This window comes from Spinacia oleracea, chromosome 5, assembly GCF_020520425.1.
Source record: "Spinacia oleracea cultivar Varoflay chromosome 5, BTI_SOV_V1, whole genome shotgun sequence".
NCBI lineage: Eukaryota > Viridiplantae > Streptophyta > Magnoliopsida > Caryophyllales > Amaranthaceae > Spinacia > Spinacia oleracea.
The window spans coordinates 20,347,357-20,363,691 of NC_079491.1; positions in this window are offsets into that span (position 1 = coordinate 20,347,357).

Here is a 16,335-nt window from a genome sequence, read left to right on the forward strand (position 1 = left end):
CAAGAACAACCTTTAGAACCAACTATGGTCACCATGAGTTTGTTGTAATACCTTTTGGGTTAACTAATGCATCAGCTGTATTTATGGATTTAATGAACCGCATTTTCAAACCATACCTTGATAAGTTTGTAGTTGTTTCCATTGATGATATTTTGGTATATTTTAAGAGTAATAAGGAACATGAGGAGCATCTGAGAAAAGTGTTAGATATGTTGATTGAAAACCAGTTATGTGCTAAGTTGTCAAAGTGTAAATTTTGGCTTAAGGAAATATCGTTTTTAGGTCATATTATTTCTGAGAAAGGTGTATCTATTGATCATGAGAAAGTAAAAGCAATCGTGGAATACCCTAGACCAACCAATGTTCCCAAAGTATGAAATTTTATGGGTTTAGCTGAAGATTATCGAAGATTTATTTAAGATTTCCCTAAGGTTGCCTTACCCACAATCCGATTGGTTAGGAAGAATATCAAATTGGGGAATGATGATTGTGAATCTGCAATTCGAGAACTTAAGAGACGTATCACAATTGCCTATATCCTTGTCTTCCATCTGGAACTGAGAGATTTGTTATTTATAGTAATACTTCTACACATGGAATATGATGTGTAAAAATGGATCAGGAAAGTCATAGATGATTCCTTCGCCAACTCTAAGTCCCTGAATAGAACTACCTTACTTATGATCTTGATATACAATACCCTACTAGAAAAGCTAATGTTATTATAGATGCTTGAGTCAAAATCTTACCTAAATTCGATCCTACCTTTCTACTAGCCAACCAAGATGATCTTTAAAACCTAGAAGTTAAGTTGTTAAGGATAAAGGAAATGTTTGATTAAATGCGTTAAGTCAGTACCGAGACCAACTTTGATTGATGAGACTAAGGAAATATTTGTTATGGAAGTCAAGTTCCTTAAGGATAAAGAAAACGTTTGCTTGAATGCGAGGCCAACTTTGAATTATGAGATTAAGAAAGTACGAATTAAGGATTTGCGCTAAGAACAAATGATCGTGGTGGAAGTTATGACCATTAGGTTCAGGATTAGTCTGAGTTATCACCGTCATCCCCACGTACCAAAAGATTGTCTATTGACAACGACCATAGAACCAATGACATTGTTAGCATGCCTCAGAAACCCATGACTGAAGTAGATCCTATGACGAAACTACATGAGAAAGGCAGAAATGATACCAATGGTCCTTGTAATTCTCTTTTCTAATTATTCTATACTCGTTGATATTCCTTCATTCATTTATTATTTGTCATATATGTTCGGAGTTTGTACCAAATTGGTTGATATGTTTAGGTTGTTGAGTACTAGGTAACCTAAAGAGATTCAGGCTTGTTGGAATGATGTGATGCAAGGATGATAGGTTAACAAATATGAGGAAGATTGTCAGGTAATCGTTGAAAAAGGAGGGTAGATTTCTACAATGACTAAGAGACAAAAGATTGGAGTTGAATTTATCAGACAGTTACGGAAATGAAATTTTACTTGCCTAAGTGCCCAGATATATTCCGAAAGGGAAACACGATAGACCTTAAATAAGGGAGCAAGATTTTAGATTCCAATGAGATGAGATGAGTTAATTTGCGGAAATCATTTTAAGAATGATAACGTGAAAATGTTACCTTGGGAACCCCGATCTTATGTGCAAGAAACGATAATGTATGAGTATTATAGAGGATCAAGATAAGTTACCATTATGCGTCATATATCTGGTATCAATGGAATTAGTGCAAGAGTATTTTTGAAGGTTCGTTGAACTATTAAGGATATACTAGAGGCTGTAAACCAAATACCATAAAGTTAGCTGGAATTATTTGGGATTATCGATTGTATGTGAGATCTTGATGAATCATAATTAAGACCCGTGCTTTGATACATTTAGTAAACCTACATATGGATCATTTAAGAATTTTGGAGAATCCTAAAGGAACAAATTTGAGGAAAATACAGGAGTTCATGAAGTTTTGAAATATGTCAAGTTGGCAAGAAAGTAGTTTTGAAGGCTATGAAACGACAATCTAGAGTGAACAACCTAGACTAATCTATGCTAAAGTATCTACCGTATATTTTTGAGTATATGTAGAGATCTCAACCAGGCTGTGTTCAAGGATCGAGTCACGTAATTTGGGCTGAGCCCTCCATTGTTGAAAGAATTCGACTTAGGAAAGAACATGTTGAACACCATTGTGTTGAAGTAAAATCAAGGAAACGCATGCGGAAGGACTAAAAGATGATTAATATGCCTATATTTAGGAAGCTAGGAAGTTAAACAGAAATGTTATGAACCCAACATGAGTTATGATAAAAGACCCATCTGAGTTGACACATGAATAAGATCTTGAGGATTCTACCAAAAGAAGTTATCAAGAGTTAATCTATCAATAAGGTTGATGATATCATTGAATGTTAGAAATTAGAAAAGAATGATTGAGGATTGCAATGGAATTGAGATTAGAAAGTCAACAAACGACGTATCTATAGGACTAGGTAGTCTGAACTAAGTTTTCTGCGAGCTAGATTGTTTCTGGTAAAGGCACACTTGATAAATCCGAGGTTGTCGACTTAGAATATAAAGGATAAGTAACAAAGTATGTCTAACGATGTATTCCTAGTCACATGATTGGACTCGAACCCCTGCAACGAACGTAATCGACAAAGTTATAGCGTAGAAGAAAAGATCGAAGTTCGAAAGCAAAACGAATCAAGTAATGAAAGTCAAACGACAAGATTCCTGCAGCAAAGGAGCCTAATAACAAACGAAAACGAAATATCTTCAAATAGTTGCCTAAGAACGATATGATATACGAATCACTACGTTTTCTGTGAATAATGTAATGTATCAACCATGCTTATGCGCGAGATCAAATGATTGGTTATGACATGTATGTTTTCTATTAATGAATGACGAATAGAACGATTAAATATGACTTGTATGATTCTAAGAATTGCAAGTTCGACTGAGCTCCAGTTTCGAGGACGAAACTTTTTCTAAGGGGGTAAGGATGTAATACCCCGAAATTTTTAAACTTGATTTATTAAAATTAAAAATATTTATTAGCTTGATTTCGTTTTAAATAATTACGAATAATCGAATTTCGTTATTTTAATCGTTTTTACGATTTATTTTAAACGATAAATTTATAAACGAAAATTTATTTATTTTTCGTTAACGATAATTTTTATAAAGAATTATTTTAATTAAACATTTCTATTTTTAGTAAGTTTCAAAAGTAGCAACAATTTCTGAATTTTTGGCCAAATAATGTGAAATTACGAAATTGCCCTTAAAAGAGTCAAAATCCCCTTTTCTCTTTTTCTGCTTGCTTTCCACGTGCAAATGAGTGAAAAAATTTCTTCCTTCTCCTCTTCCCTTGCTCTTCACGCAAAAAGCAGAAGTCAAGACTTCCTTCTTTCCCTCAATTCAGTCCAAGTTCAGATACTTGGACCCCAAGCACCTCTCCTTGCTCTTCACTCTTCCTATATACAAATTTCATTTCCATTTCAGGAAATTCAACATCAAAAACCAAAACCAGAAACCAATTTCTCTCCTCTTCATCTTTTCTGGTTCGAGCAATCACCACCAACGACCACTGTATCCACCGCCGTTCACCACCATTAACACCACCCCAACCATTCGACCACCACCTGACCACCCACCGTCGACCACCGTACCTCCCTGCTTCCTCTCCTCCTCCACACGTACACCCCTGCCCCTCCCCTGTTTCTTTTCTCTTTCCTTGCTCACAGCACCACCAACGCAACGCCCCACCACTATCCACCATCACCACCACCGACACAAACCTTCTGCGCCGCCCAGCCAGCCGCCACAGCCCTTCCTCCTCCCCCAAAACCGATCGAAAAACCCCATAGAATTCCTTTGTTTTTTCGCTTAAGCCATGCCCCATATTCCCTCCTCCTTTCTTCGCCTGTACCACCACCGTACAAACCACCACCACCTTCGCCTTCACCGGAGTTTCCCGCCGCCACCAAACCCAGCCCCGTCGCCCCTTCTCTTCGGCTCTTCTCCGCCGTGCTTTTCCCCCCTGCTCGTGCCCTGCCCTGTTCCAAACAAACCAAAATCAAAGTTTTATTTTAAAACTTTGATTCCCTTCCAACCCATATTAAAAATTGGGCCATGTTTCATTTGGGCTTTGGCTGAGTTACAAACTAAATTGTATTTTCAGATTTCTAATTATTAATTTGCTTGTTTTAATAAATTTTGATAATTTAAGTTATTTACTAATAAAATTGTTCATTATTTTCAGGTAATTATCGATTTTATTAAAATAAATTACTATCTTGAATTAGCAAAAACGGAATTTTAAATAATATTTTCATGAAAATCGATTTATGAAATATCTATATATATTTCGATTGAAAATTAGATTAATAATATTTTCATTAAATTTCGAAATGATATTTTATTAAAATTCGTTATTTATAAATTCATTACTTATAAAATTTATTATTTATAAAATATCGATTTTTAGATTATTTATCGTTTTAATACTAATTCAATAATTTATTATTTTGAAAGAAATTGGACTCGGAACTCAGGACGAACGAACCAAGGAAAATCCTTAGCAAAATCGTGGAAGTGAGGTAACGGCTATTGCTAGTACCCGCAATCCCCTTATAAATATGATTTTTGAAATTATGACGTTATGATTGAATTTATGAATTAAATGTTTTGATGTGTTTTATGGATTGTGGGATGAAATATGATTTGATTTAATTGTTTCCTATAATATGATTTGATTGAGTTTTCTCATAAAATGATGTTTATGCAATGCTATGAAAGAATTGATATTTTATTGATCCCAGGATCAAAATGATTGTTTTATGAGTTAAATGAGTTATGTTATTTCAACTGAAATACAAGCCAAGGCTTGGTAAAAATACATAAAACATGATAAATGAAAGTGAAAGACTTGGTTTGTCTGGCGGTATATAAACTACCATCTTCCTATCTACCGGTCATGCATGCACCACGGACATCTGTCCACCCATGGATTACGAGCCCAGGCTCCCATGGTTTATGAGCCCAGGCTTAGGGCCCAGGCCCCATGTTACGATGAGCCCAGGCTCTTATGGGCCCAGGCCCAGTGGAGAATTCCTTAACGGTTCGTACTTGCCGACAACTAGCATGTTAATTAAAAGTTTATGAATGACGTTTTCATTAAAAGTTTATGAATGAATTAAATATGATGTTTTATTAAATGTTTTACCTATTCTATTCTCCCTGTGTTATTAAATAAAATGAGTTGAAATGAATTTACGTTGCTAGGGTAGTCGTTACTGAGTCTTCGGCTCACCGTTTTGTTTTCTGTTTTAGGTACTGCGGGGAACGATGGAAACGAGTAGTGGCAAGGAATTTCACTATAGTATTAATCACCTAGTTTATGCTTAACGTTTTAATAGTTTTTAATTAAAGACTTTTAGTAAGTTATGTACTTTTTGATAATATAAAGGATTATTATATATATTATGGAGTATTTAATAGCTTATAATTGATGTTTGCCTTGTAATTTCCAAAAAGGAAGTTACGGCAGGTAATGTCCCGACCAATTAGGTTAATTCCGCTGCTAATTATGCTTTAATAATTGAATTAGAGGTCGGGGCGTTACAACCTGACTATCGAGTTCTACAGTGAGTACAAGTTATTTTGGACAAATTTTCAAGGTCAGTGGTTAGTTTTGGAATTCTCAAATTTAAGTTTATGGATTTCTTAAATTTAAGTTTAAAGGTTTTAATGTTTCTCTTTAGCAAACTTAAGCTTAATACTGTTATCCCACTTTTTGGACTAACGACATAACCGCACTAACGTTTGATTATGTCGTGTCAACCAGGTTCTGTCGTGTCGCAGGTAAGCATAGTTCCAGGATGATACGTCCGACGTGGCGTCATATGACGAGGCATAGACGACGAAGGACAGACGACAACGCGCAAGAACGTAGGGACGCGTCATCTCTGGGCAGGCCAATAAAGATAAGCTAACCTAAAGCCCACGATGGGCAGCGCCGTCATGATAGCAGGAACGAGTCCAAGGCATGCGCGAGAAACGTGGAGTCAGTTGAAGACCAAAGAGACGTGCGACAAAGATATCCCTATCTTTGTGGGATTCTCTCAACCAACCAGACCGTTGGAAATTTCCTATAAAAGGACGAAGACGAAGACGAGCGAAGCACAGAAAAACTCAAGCTCTCATACTCTCAAGCCATAAAAGCATTCAAATCATTCTTGTATTCGTTATTTATATTTTGTTACATTGATTTCTAGAATAAGATACAAACAATCATATAGGAAACTTAGTGGATTGATAGCCTCATAGCTATCCGCGGTTTTTTACCTTATTCCTGGGTTTTCCGCGTCAACACTTCTCTGTGTCGTGTCTCTTTTTGTCTTCCTTTATTTAATTATCGCTTAGTTAGTGTCGACCTAAGCCAAAGATCGCCCCTAGACGAAATTTGGCATAAACAGTTTGGCGCCGTCTGTGGGGACATTAACTAGGTTTCACACAAAATCACCCTACACACCATGACTACTGAAGAGATGACGCACGCAGAGATGAAAGCGGCCTACGAGAAGGCCCAAGCAGAGTTGGCCCAAGAAAGGGCCTCCATTGAAAACCTCCAGAAGGAGCTCGAATCCGTGAAAAGTACCAGGTATCAATCGCGTTACAAGCCAGGTGCAAAACCGAAGAAGTTGATATTCGAAATGACTGACGACTCTGAGGACCTGTCCGACGGTGAGGAGCCACATGGGGAAGAAGACGAAGCAACACCGGACCCCGTCACCAAGCGCCTAAATAAGATGGAAAATCACATGAAGAAGCGATGCTCGTTGATGATGAAGCTGATGACCAAACTGCCGGGGGCACCCACGCCCGTGGAAACCGAGCCGACCGACGGGTATGCAGTATCGCCGTTCTGTGAAGCGATCGCTAGGGTGACGGTACCACACCAGCTCCGACTCCCTACCTGGACCACCCTGTATGACGGAACGTCTGATCCATACAGACACGTCAACTTCTACAAGCAGCGAATGTGGCAGATCAGCATCCCCTACGACCTGGTCGAGCCCGTCATGTGCAAATCCTTCGGAGGAACCCTCGACGGAGCAGCCCTGGAACGGCTCATGAACATAACACCTGGATCTATCTTCTGCCTGTCCGACCTCATCAACGCCTTCTACCAATAATTCGCCAGCAGTCGCAAGTTGGAGAAACAAACAAGTGACCTCTATCGGTTGGTCCAAGGACCTGCCGAGTCGGTACGCGATTATTTTAACCGTTTTAATTGTGAGAAAATTAGTATAAAAAACTGTGATGTCAGGACAGCCATCGAAGCATTCAAGAGAGGTCTCGTCCCCAACTCGGAGCTGTACCGGGAACTAACCAAATATCCTTGTGCAACCTTCGAAGAAGTCAGATCGAGGGCTACTGCCCAGATGCGGATTGAAGACGACGAGATTACACGAATGGTTTCTCAACGACCAGCAGGGGGCAGCAGCGACAGGAGGTCGTACACCCCAAGGAACAACAGCTGAAGACACCAACCATACAACCGCCAGAGTCAGGTACAAAATGTCAATCAATATGATGATACTAACAGTGTTTACAGGAATGAACGGGTCGTTTATCCCCCCATCTCCGAGTATGGCTTCAACGTCGACATCGGAGGCGTGGTAAACGCCCTTCAAAGTGTAGGTGGTACCGTCAGATGGCCTAAGAAGAGCGACAAACCAGACTCTACGAAGGACATGAGCAGGTGGTGCGACTTCCACCGCGACAATGGCCACACAACCGAGGAATGCATCTCCCTCAAAAAGGAGGTGGCGTATCTATTGAAAAGAGGCCACCTAAAGGACCTACTGAGCGACAAAGGAAAGGAGACGTACAACAAGGATAACAGCTCCCAACCCAACCCAGCACCAAGCGGCGACCGACCGGCCCCGCCCACGTTCGAAAAAGTGGTAAACGTTATTTCTGGTGGTTCAGATATATGTGGACTAACTTCTTCTGCAGCTAAAAAAATCAACAGGGGCGAATCTGAAGCCGTCAAAGAGGGGCAGACCGAAGATGAAGTAGCACTCGACAAGTCATTAGCAGCGATGATAATAACCTTCGACGACTCAGACTCAACCGACACAATACAGGAACATCATGACGGGCTAGTCATATCGCTCCCAATAGGCAACGCTCTCATCAAAAGGATACTGATCGACAACGGCAGCTCAGCAAACGTATTGTTCCTAGAGGCTCTGCAGGAAATGGGACTAGACGAAAAGAGTATAATCAGAAGGTCGACAGTCCTAGTAGGATTCAGTGGAGAATCGCTACAAACAGTAGGAGAGATATCGCTGCCTACGTACGCAGAAGGTGTTAATGTGATGACCAAGTTCAACGTCGTCGACTGCCCATCAGCATACAACGTCATTTTGGGACGACCATGGATCCACAAAATGAAGGCAGTGCCGTCGACATACCACCAGTCAATCAAGTTCCCAACCAAATGGGGAGTCATGGAAATCAAAGGACAACAAAGGGACGCAAAGAAATGTTATGAAACGGCGCTGAAACCATCAAAGTCATCCATCTAGCAATTACAGCCAGGGTCGACGGTAGACGACCCCGACGACCAACAGATCGATGAGATTATACTAGATCAGGCAAAGCCAGACCAAGTAGTAAGGATCGGAGCGTCGCTGCCTGACAACATCAGAAGTCAGATAGTGTCATTCCTAAGAGAAAACTCGGACTGCTTCGCTTGGTCGCACGAGGACATGACAGGAATCAGTTCAGAAGTCATCACCCACAAACTCAATGTCGACCCCAACTTCAAACCAGTGAAACATAAACGACGAAAATTCGCACCTGAGAGAAATAAAATCATAGACGAAGAAATCCAAAAACTGATAGACTCCGGGAAAATCAGAGAATCAAGTATCCAGATTGGTTAGCAAATGTCGTCGTCGTCAGTAAAAAGAACGGAAAGTGGAGAGTCTGTATCGACTTCACAGACATCAACAAAGCATGCCCTAAAGACCCATTCCCGCTGCCGCACATCGACGCCCTGGTCGACGCCACTACTGGACATGAGCTACTAACATTTATGGACGCCTACTCCGGATACAACCAGATCCTTATGCACCCAGACGACCAGGAGAAAACATCTTTTGTAACAGACAGAGGAATTTATTGTTATAAAGTCATGCCTTTTGGTCTTAAAAATGCAGGTGCAACGTACCAACGATTGGTCAACAAAATGTTCAAAGACCAACTTGGAGACACGATGGAGGTCTACATCGACGACATGCTAGTAAAATCAAGGAAGGCCGACGACCATGTCGAACACCTACGACAATCCTTCGACATATTGAGAAAATACGGTATGAAACTTAACCCAACTAAATGTTCTTTCGGAGTGTCTGCAGGGAAATTCTTAGGTTACATCGTCACCCAAAGAGGAATCGAGGCTAGCCCCGACCAGGTGCGCGCAATCATCAACATTCAATCCCCCAGGAACATAAAAGAGGTACAACGCTTGACAGGAAGAGTGGCGGCGCTAAATCGTTTTATCTCGCGGTCGTCGGACAAGTATCGTCTATTCTACGACGTCTTGCGGAAAAACAAAGGTTTTGACTGGTCCGACGACCACGAAGCAGCCTTGCAAAACCTGAAAAAATACATGATGTCGCCACCCCTCCTGTCCAAACCCAAAGAAGGCGAAGTCCTACAACTGTACCTAGCCGTCAGCTCCACAGCAGTCAGCGCGGTCCTGGCCCGAGAAGACGAAACGCAACATCTACCTATTTACTACATAAGTAAGTCGCTACTAGAAGCGGAAACCAGGTATTCCTCCCTCGAAAAACTCGTTTTAGCACTCGTTACTGCAGCTAGAAAACTAAGGCATTATTTCGAAACTCACCAAATAGTGGTGATGACTAATTATCTAATCAAGTATGTGATGCGTAGACCAGAACTAACAGGTCGAATGGAGAAATGGACGATGGCGCTAGGAAGCTTCGACATCAAATACCAACCAAGAACGGCGGTGAAATCGCAGGCACTAGCAGACTTTGTGGCAGACTTTAGCCCCGACTTGGAGAAAATAGCAGACGACGAAGTCAAACTCATCAATAACGTAGAAGAGATATGGACGCTCTTCGTCGACGGTTCGTCTAACTTTCGCGGTGCAGGTCTAGGCGTCGTGCTAAAGTCACCACAAGGGGACATGATAGCACAAGCCATACGCTGCGACTTCAAAGCGACAAACAACGAAGCAGAATACGAGGCGTTAATCGCCGGACTGACGCTAGCTGAAAAATTGGGGGCAAGCGGACTCAACATCTTTAGCGACTCACAATTAACCGTCAACCAGATCAACGGCGACTACGAGGCTAAAGACCTGAAAATGACCTTGTACCTCGAAAAAGCAAAAAAGCTAGCCTCCAAATTCAAACCCCTCTCCATTAAACAAGTGCCACGAGACTTGAACACGCAAGCCGACGCCCTTGCCAATCTAGGATCCGCACTCAGAAAGTCACCATTCTCGACCATACCTCTAGTACACCTATTGTCACCCGCTATTGAAAAAGACATACCACAAGATGCCAGCCTCGTCCTATCAACCACAAACACCGACAGCTGGACCAAGCCCATCCTCGACTACCTAACACATGAAACCCTACCCGACGACAAGCTCGAGGCCAGGAAAATACTTTTCAAAGCTTCACGATATGTTATTTTGCAGGGTATATTATTTAAAAGATCAGCGAACGGAATGTTGATGCGATGCGCAGAAAAAGCAAAATGGGAAAGACTACAAAAGCAATACCACGAAGGAGAATGTGGCGGACATGAAGGAGGACGAAGCCTGTCAACCAGAATCAAAAGAAACGGATACTATTGGCCAACGATGCTCAAAGACGCAATGAGGTACGTAGCTAAGTGCGACAAATGTCAACGACACGCAGGTATGACACATAAACCATCTGAATTCTTACACCCCACCTTAACTCCGTGGCCTTTCATGAAATGGGGAATGGACATCGTCGGTAAATTACCCGTCGCCCCAGGACAAAAGTTCTTCATGCTAGCTCTAACAGATTATTTTTCTAAGTGGATAGAAGCAGGTGCGTTCCAACAGGTAAGAGACAAAGAGGTATGTTCGTTCATATGGACTAACATTATATGCAGATTCGGAGTGCCATCAGAAATCATATGCGACAAATGATCCCAATTCATCAGCGACAAGACTAGGGCTTTCTGCAAGACGTGGAACATTGAGCTAAAGACGTCAACGCCAAGATACCCCCAAGCAAATGGACAGGTGGAATCCAGCAACAAAACAATCATCGCATCGCTAAAAAAGCGGCTGGACGATAAGAAGGGACGATGGGCAGAAGAGCTTCCATCCATCCTATGGGCCAACAGGACGATGCCTAGGACGGCGACGGGACAGACCCCCTTCTCACTCGTTTACGGGTGCGAAGCAGTACTACCCCCTGAAGTGACACTGCCCAGTGCACGATATGGACTCATGACGCCAGAGCAGAACGACGTCGAGCTTAGTGAAAACCTCGACAACACGGAAGACTTCAGAGAAGCAGCGTTGATAAGAATGGCGTCGCAACAACAGATTGTGGCGAAATGCTTCAACAAAAACGTCAAAGTAAAAGTGTTCAAGGAGGGCGACTGGGTGTTGCGCAAAGTGTTCCAAAACACAAAAGAATTAAACGCAGGTAAACTCGTGCCAGCTTGGGAAGGACCATACTTGATCGATAAAATCGTCGGAAAGGGGGCATACAGGCTCGTTACTAAAGACGGCAAGTCGGTCCCCCGAAGCTGGAACGCTACACATCTTAAACTCTATCACTTTTAAAATATCCGTCGTAGCCAATTTTATCAGTTGTCGTACCATCGTTTATACCTTCTTCCTTATTTTTTGTCGCTTTATTTGTTTGAAATTGTTACTGACTTAGGCATCGGAGGGCCGTTGGCATCCCCAACGGCCAATCCTCCTAGCAACCCATGTTTTCTTTTGCAGAAGATAGCACACGACGCATGACGAAAAATGAATCCCAAGTGATTAACAAACGAGCAACCGACGCAGGTACGGTTTTACATACATGTAATGCCACCATTTCAATATTTGTTACCCGTAAAACACATGCCACACGACGCACGACAAAAGCTTCAAAACACAAGAGTCACAAAGAACATACAAGTAAGAAAAAGAGAGGAACACACTTATATAGCAAAATACAAATTGCGCGACCCCTAAGGCCACGACTTCCGAAATTCAAACACAAAACATTATCCAAACACCTCGCCGCCGCCACCGACGACGAGTAAAAACAAACAAAACACAAAAACCAACAGAAATTCAAAAACTACAAACTATTACATCCCTTCTTCCTGTGTAGAGGCTACGATCTCCTGCTCCGACTCCTGCTCTGGGGGCACGACGACGTCAGTCACGACTGGCACCTCCACCGACGCCACGTCCAACGCCTCGTCTTGAGAAACGACGACGAGAGCCTCCTCTTCGCGCCCAACAGCTAACACCTCCCCCTCTTGCTCCAGAACAGGCGCATCCACCACCAACAAGGCAGCGTCCACCTCTGTCGCCTCAGTACTGGCGGTGTCAGCCGTCTTCGCTAACTCTTCCGAATCCACCACGGGCACCGACAGATCAGCCATGGTACCGCCATTAGCCAGGTAGTCGTCCACCTCCTTCTGACACGGCCAAATGCTAGTCTCCCCAATCAAGCAGGAGTACATCATTTGCGCCCGCGTCCTCCATATAGCGAGAGCCTCGACGTCCTTCGCCTCCTCCTGCAGGGCGTCGTACAAGCTCCTCAATCCATCTAACTCCTCCGTCGTCGAGGCCAACTCTCCCTTCACTTTCTCCAGATCTTTAGCCACGTCGGCTAACTGCTTATCCTTACCTTTCAATTGATCACCCTTGGCCTTAACCACCGCAGCGAGGTCCACGACCTTCTTCTCAGCAGCCTTCCACTTCGCCTCCCACGACACGGCCGCCTTCTTCGCCGTCGCCGCCAGCTGCCTCGCATTCGTCACCTCGTCGCACAGCAACGAACATTGCCTACACACAGCCAAGGCAGCCTGCGATGCCTGCGCAAAACCAATGCCAGAACAGATTTACACAACAAACATCTTTTGCAAACAAAAAAGAAAAGAAGAAAAAACTAAATAAAACTCACCCGCAGGCTAAGTTCAGCAGCGTCCGACGCGACAGGAAGAGGATCCACCTCGTGATATCGTCGATACGTCGTAGGCAAGATCAAGCGATCAGCGAAAGGCCATATAACAGACGCCTCTTCATCACCCAAGAAGCCTGGGGGCAAAGTGATAACCGTATCCTCGACGGGATTCGTCTCAGCAGGACGCTTCTTGGCCGACGAAACAGACACTTTACCAACGTCGACAGCAGCAGACGACGCCTTGAACGGCTGCGGGGGCGATGACGAAGCAATCGGTTGAAAGCCTTCGGCTCCTATGACGACAGGCGTCTCAGCCGACGAACCTATCGCAGAAAACCGAGGTACGACCGTCATACCTTGTCCACCAGAAGTCGAGGACGACCTCAATCGTTTCCTCGCACGCTCCTGAATCTCGCTTTGAGACATCCTCGACACAGGCCTAGACGACAAAGTGTGCTCTACACCCAATACAAAAGATCAAGGTCAAACACTATCCAAAGCAAAAACAAAAAATATATACAAACCCCAAAATAAACAAACGTCAAATACCTGAGTTGTCAGCCATATCGCCTACTTCACCTTCGGCGGACGACGAGTTTGCCACTACCTCTTCAAGCAAATCCAACCTTTTCCGACGACGAGTCAGTTGACCTGATTCCTCGTCTATTTCCTCCTCCTCGGCGACGGCGCCTGACCGGTTCACCTCTTGCTCGTCTAAAAACTCCCCGTCGCGACTAAAAGACCTATCCTCGACAGAATAACCCAAGAATTTCTGATACTTGTCCTCAGAATCAGCGTTCAACTCAGTCAACGACGACGCCTTGACAACTGCAAAACAAAACCAAGTAAGGCGACGTTCAGTAAAACGACGAGAAACAAAGACAAAACAACACATTTTCCTTCCGTCGTCCATCCCTCGACCAGAAACCGCCCTTTATCTCCCAGAGAATCTTTGCCTACGAAGACAAAACGACTCTGCTAACCCCTGTCGTTCACACCTAAACCAACACCTAAGTTCGTCTTCCCCTTCTTCGTGACCAAGGTATACCTACAACACTTCTGCAGCGCTAGGTCGTAAGTATACATCAAGTCAGACAGGTCAAACGGCGCTCGCCAGTTTGCAGTGACTCCGTGCACCACCGTGAAAACCCGCCATATCTGGGGCATCAACTGACCCGGGCTCAAATGGAAAACCTCGATAAAGGATCTAACTAGAGGAGTGAAAGGGAATTTGAAGCCAATTGTGAACGGATACTCGTACATAACCACATACCCCTCTGGACAGTCAAAGGCTCCCTCGTCCAGGCCGGGAATCTTCACTTCCGCCGACGGCGGCAAACCAGCAAGTTCAACAAACGCCGTCGGGTCCACCACAGTAGAATATATCGGGTTAAGGGACTTAACCCGAGTGGATCCCGACTCCCCCTTTCCTCTCACCACAACCGACTTAGATCTACCCATCTCACTTACAAAAATCTACAAGAAAATCGAAAAAAGAAAGCAAATTTTACCTGAAATCGAGCAAACTCAGTGCGAAAATCGACTTCACTTTCTCCCTCTTCTCTCTTCTGCTTTCGGATCTAGAAATTTTTTGAAAAATCTTGGTGTGAAGAACTTTATTGCATGTCGCGAATCGATATTTATTACTCTGGAATTCCGAACGGTTTGTCCCACGAACTAGGCAGTTGAAGACGGTTTTTTATTTTTTAAATTTGAATTGTTTCTTTCGCTCTGTATGACTCCGCAAATTCACAATTGGGGGCAAACTGTTATCCCACTTTTTGGACTAACGACATAACCGCACTAACGTTTGATCATGTCGTGTCAACCAGGTTCTGTCGTGTCGCAGGTAAGCATAGTTCCAGGAAGATACGTCCGACGTGGCGTCGTATGACGAGGCATAGACGACGAAGGACAGACGACAACGCGCAAGAACGTAGGGACGCGTCATCTCTGGGCAGGCCAATAAAGATAAGCTAACCTAAAGCCCACGATGGGCAGCGCCGTCATGATAGCAGGAACGAGTCCAAGGCATGCGCGAGAAACGTGGAGTCAGTTGAAGACCAAAGAGACGTGCGACAAAGATATCCCTATCTTTGTGGGATTCTCTCAACCAACCAGACCGTTGGAAATTTCCTATAAAAGGACGAAGACGAAGACGAGCGAAGCACAGAAAAACTCAAGCTCTCATACTCTCAAGCCATAAAAGCATTCAAATCATTCTTGTATTCGTTATTTATATTTTGTTACATTGATTTCTAGAATAAGATACAAACAATCATATAGGAAACTTAGTGGATTGATAGCCTCATAGCTATCCGCGGTTTTTTACCTTATTCCTGGGTTTTCCGCGTCAACACTTCTCTGTGTCGTGTCTCTTTTTGTCTTCCTTTATTTAATTATCGCTTAGTTAGTGTCGACCTAAGCCAAAAATCGCCCCTAGACGAAATTTGGCATAAACAAATACTATGTTTTCTTTATCTTGTAACATTTACCGACTCAATTTAATTATATATTTAGTTGATTACTTCGTACATGTTTCTCTTATAATTGTATTTAGTTGTTATACAATGACTACTCTACATTTTCTTTGTATTTGAATTTACTACTATGTTGTATGTATCGAAATTATAATACCTGGAGCAAGATTTTAAGTTATTTACAAACAATTTCATAAGAAATAAAAAACCAATTAGGAGTATAAAGTAGATAAAAATAAAAGATTAATTAAAAAAATTAAAAAATAACCCGGTTCACTATATAAAATATGAACCAACCAAACCGGTTTGGTTTTTGCTACAAAGTCAAAATAGTTTTGGTAAAACTTTAGCTAGTTTGGAAAATAGATTTTTTTTAAAGTATCCACTTTTCAAAAAGAGATGTTTTATTTTTTATGTATCCACATCTACTTAATTCTATTTCCGACAATCATTATTCATATTATCTTACCTCTTTTCCATGATAATAACTAGTATTTTGGCCCGGGCGATGCCCCGGAGTATTATGTGAACAACAATTAATTATTATATTTAATGAAATTATGTAAGAATTTTTTCACAAGTTAATTTTTCTGTATTAACATTTATATTGAT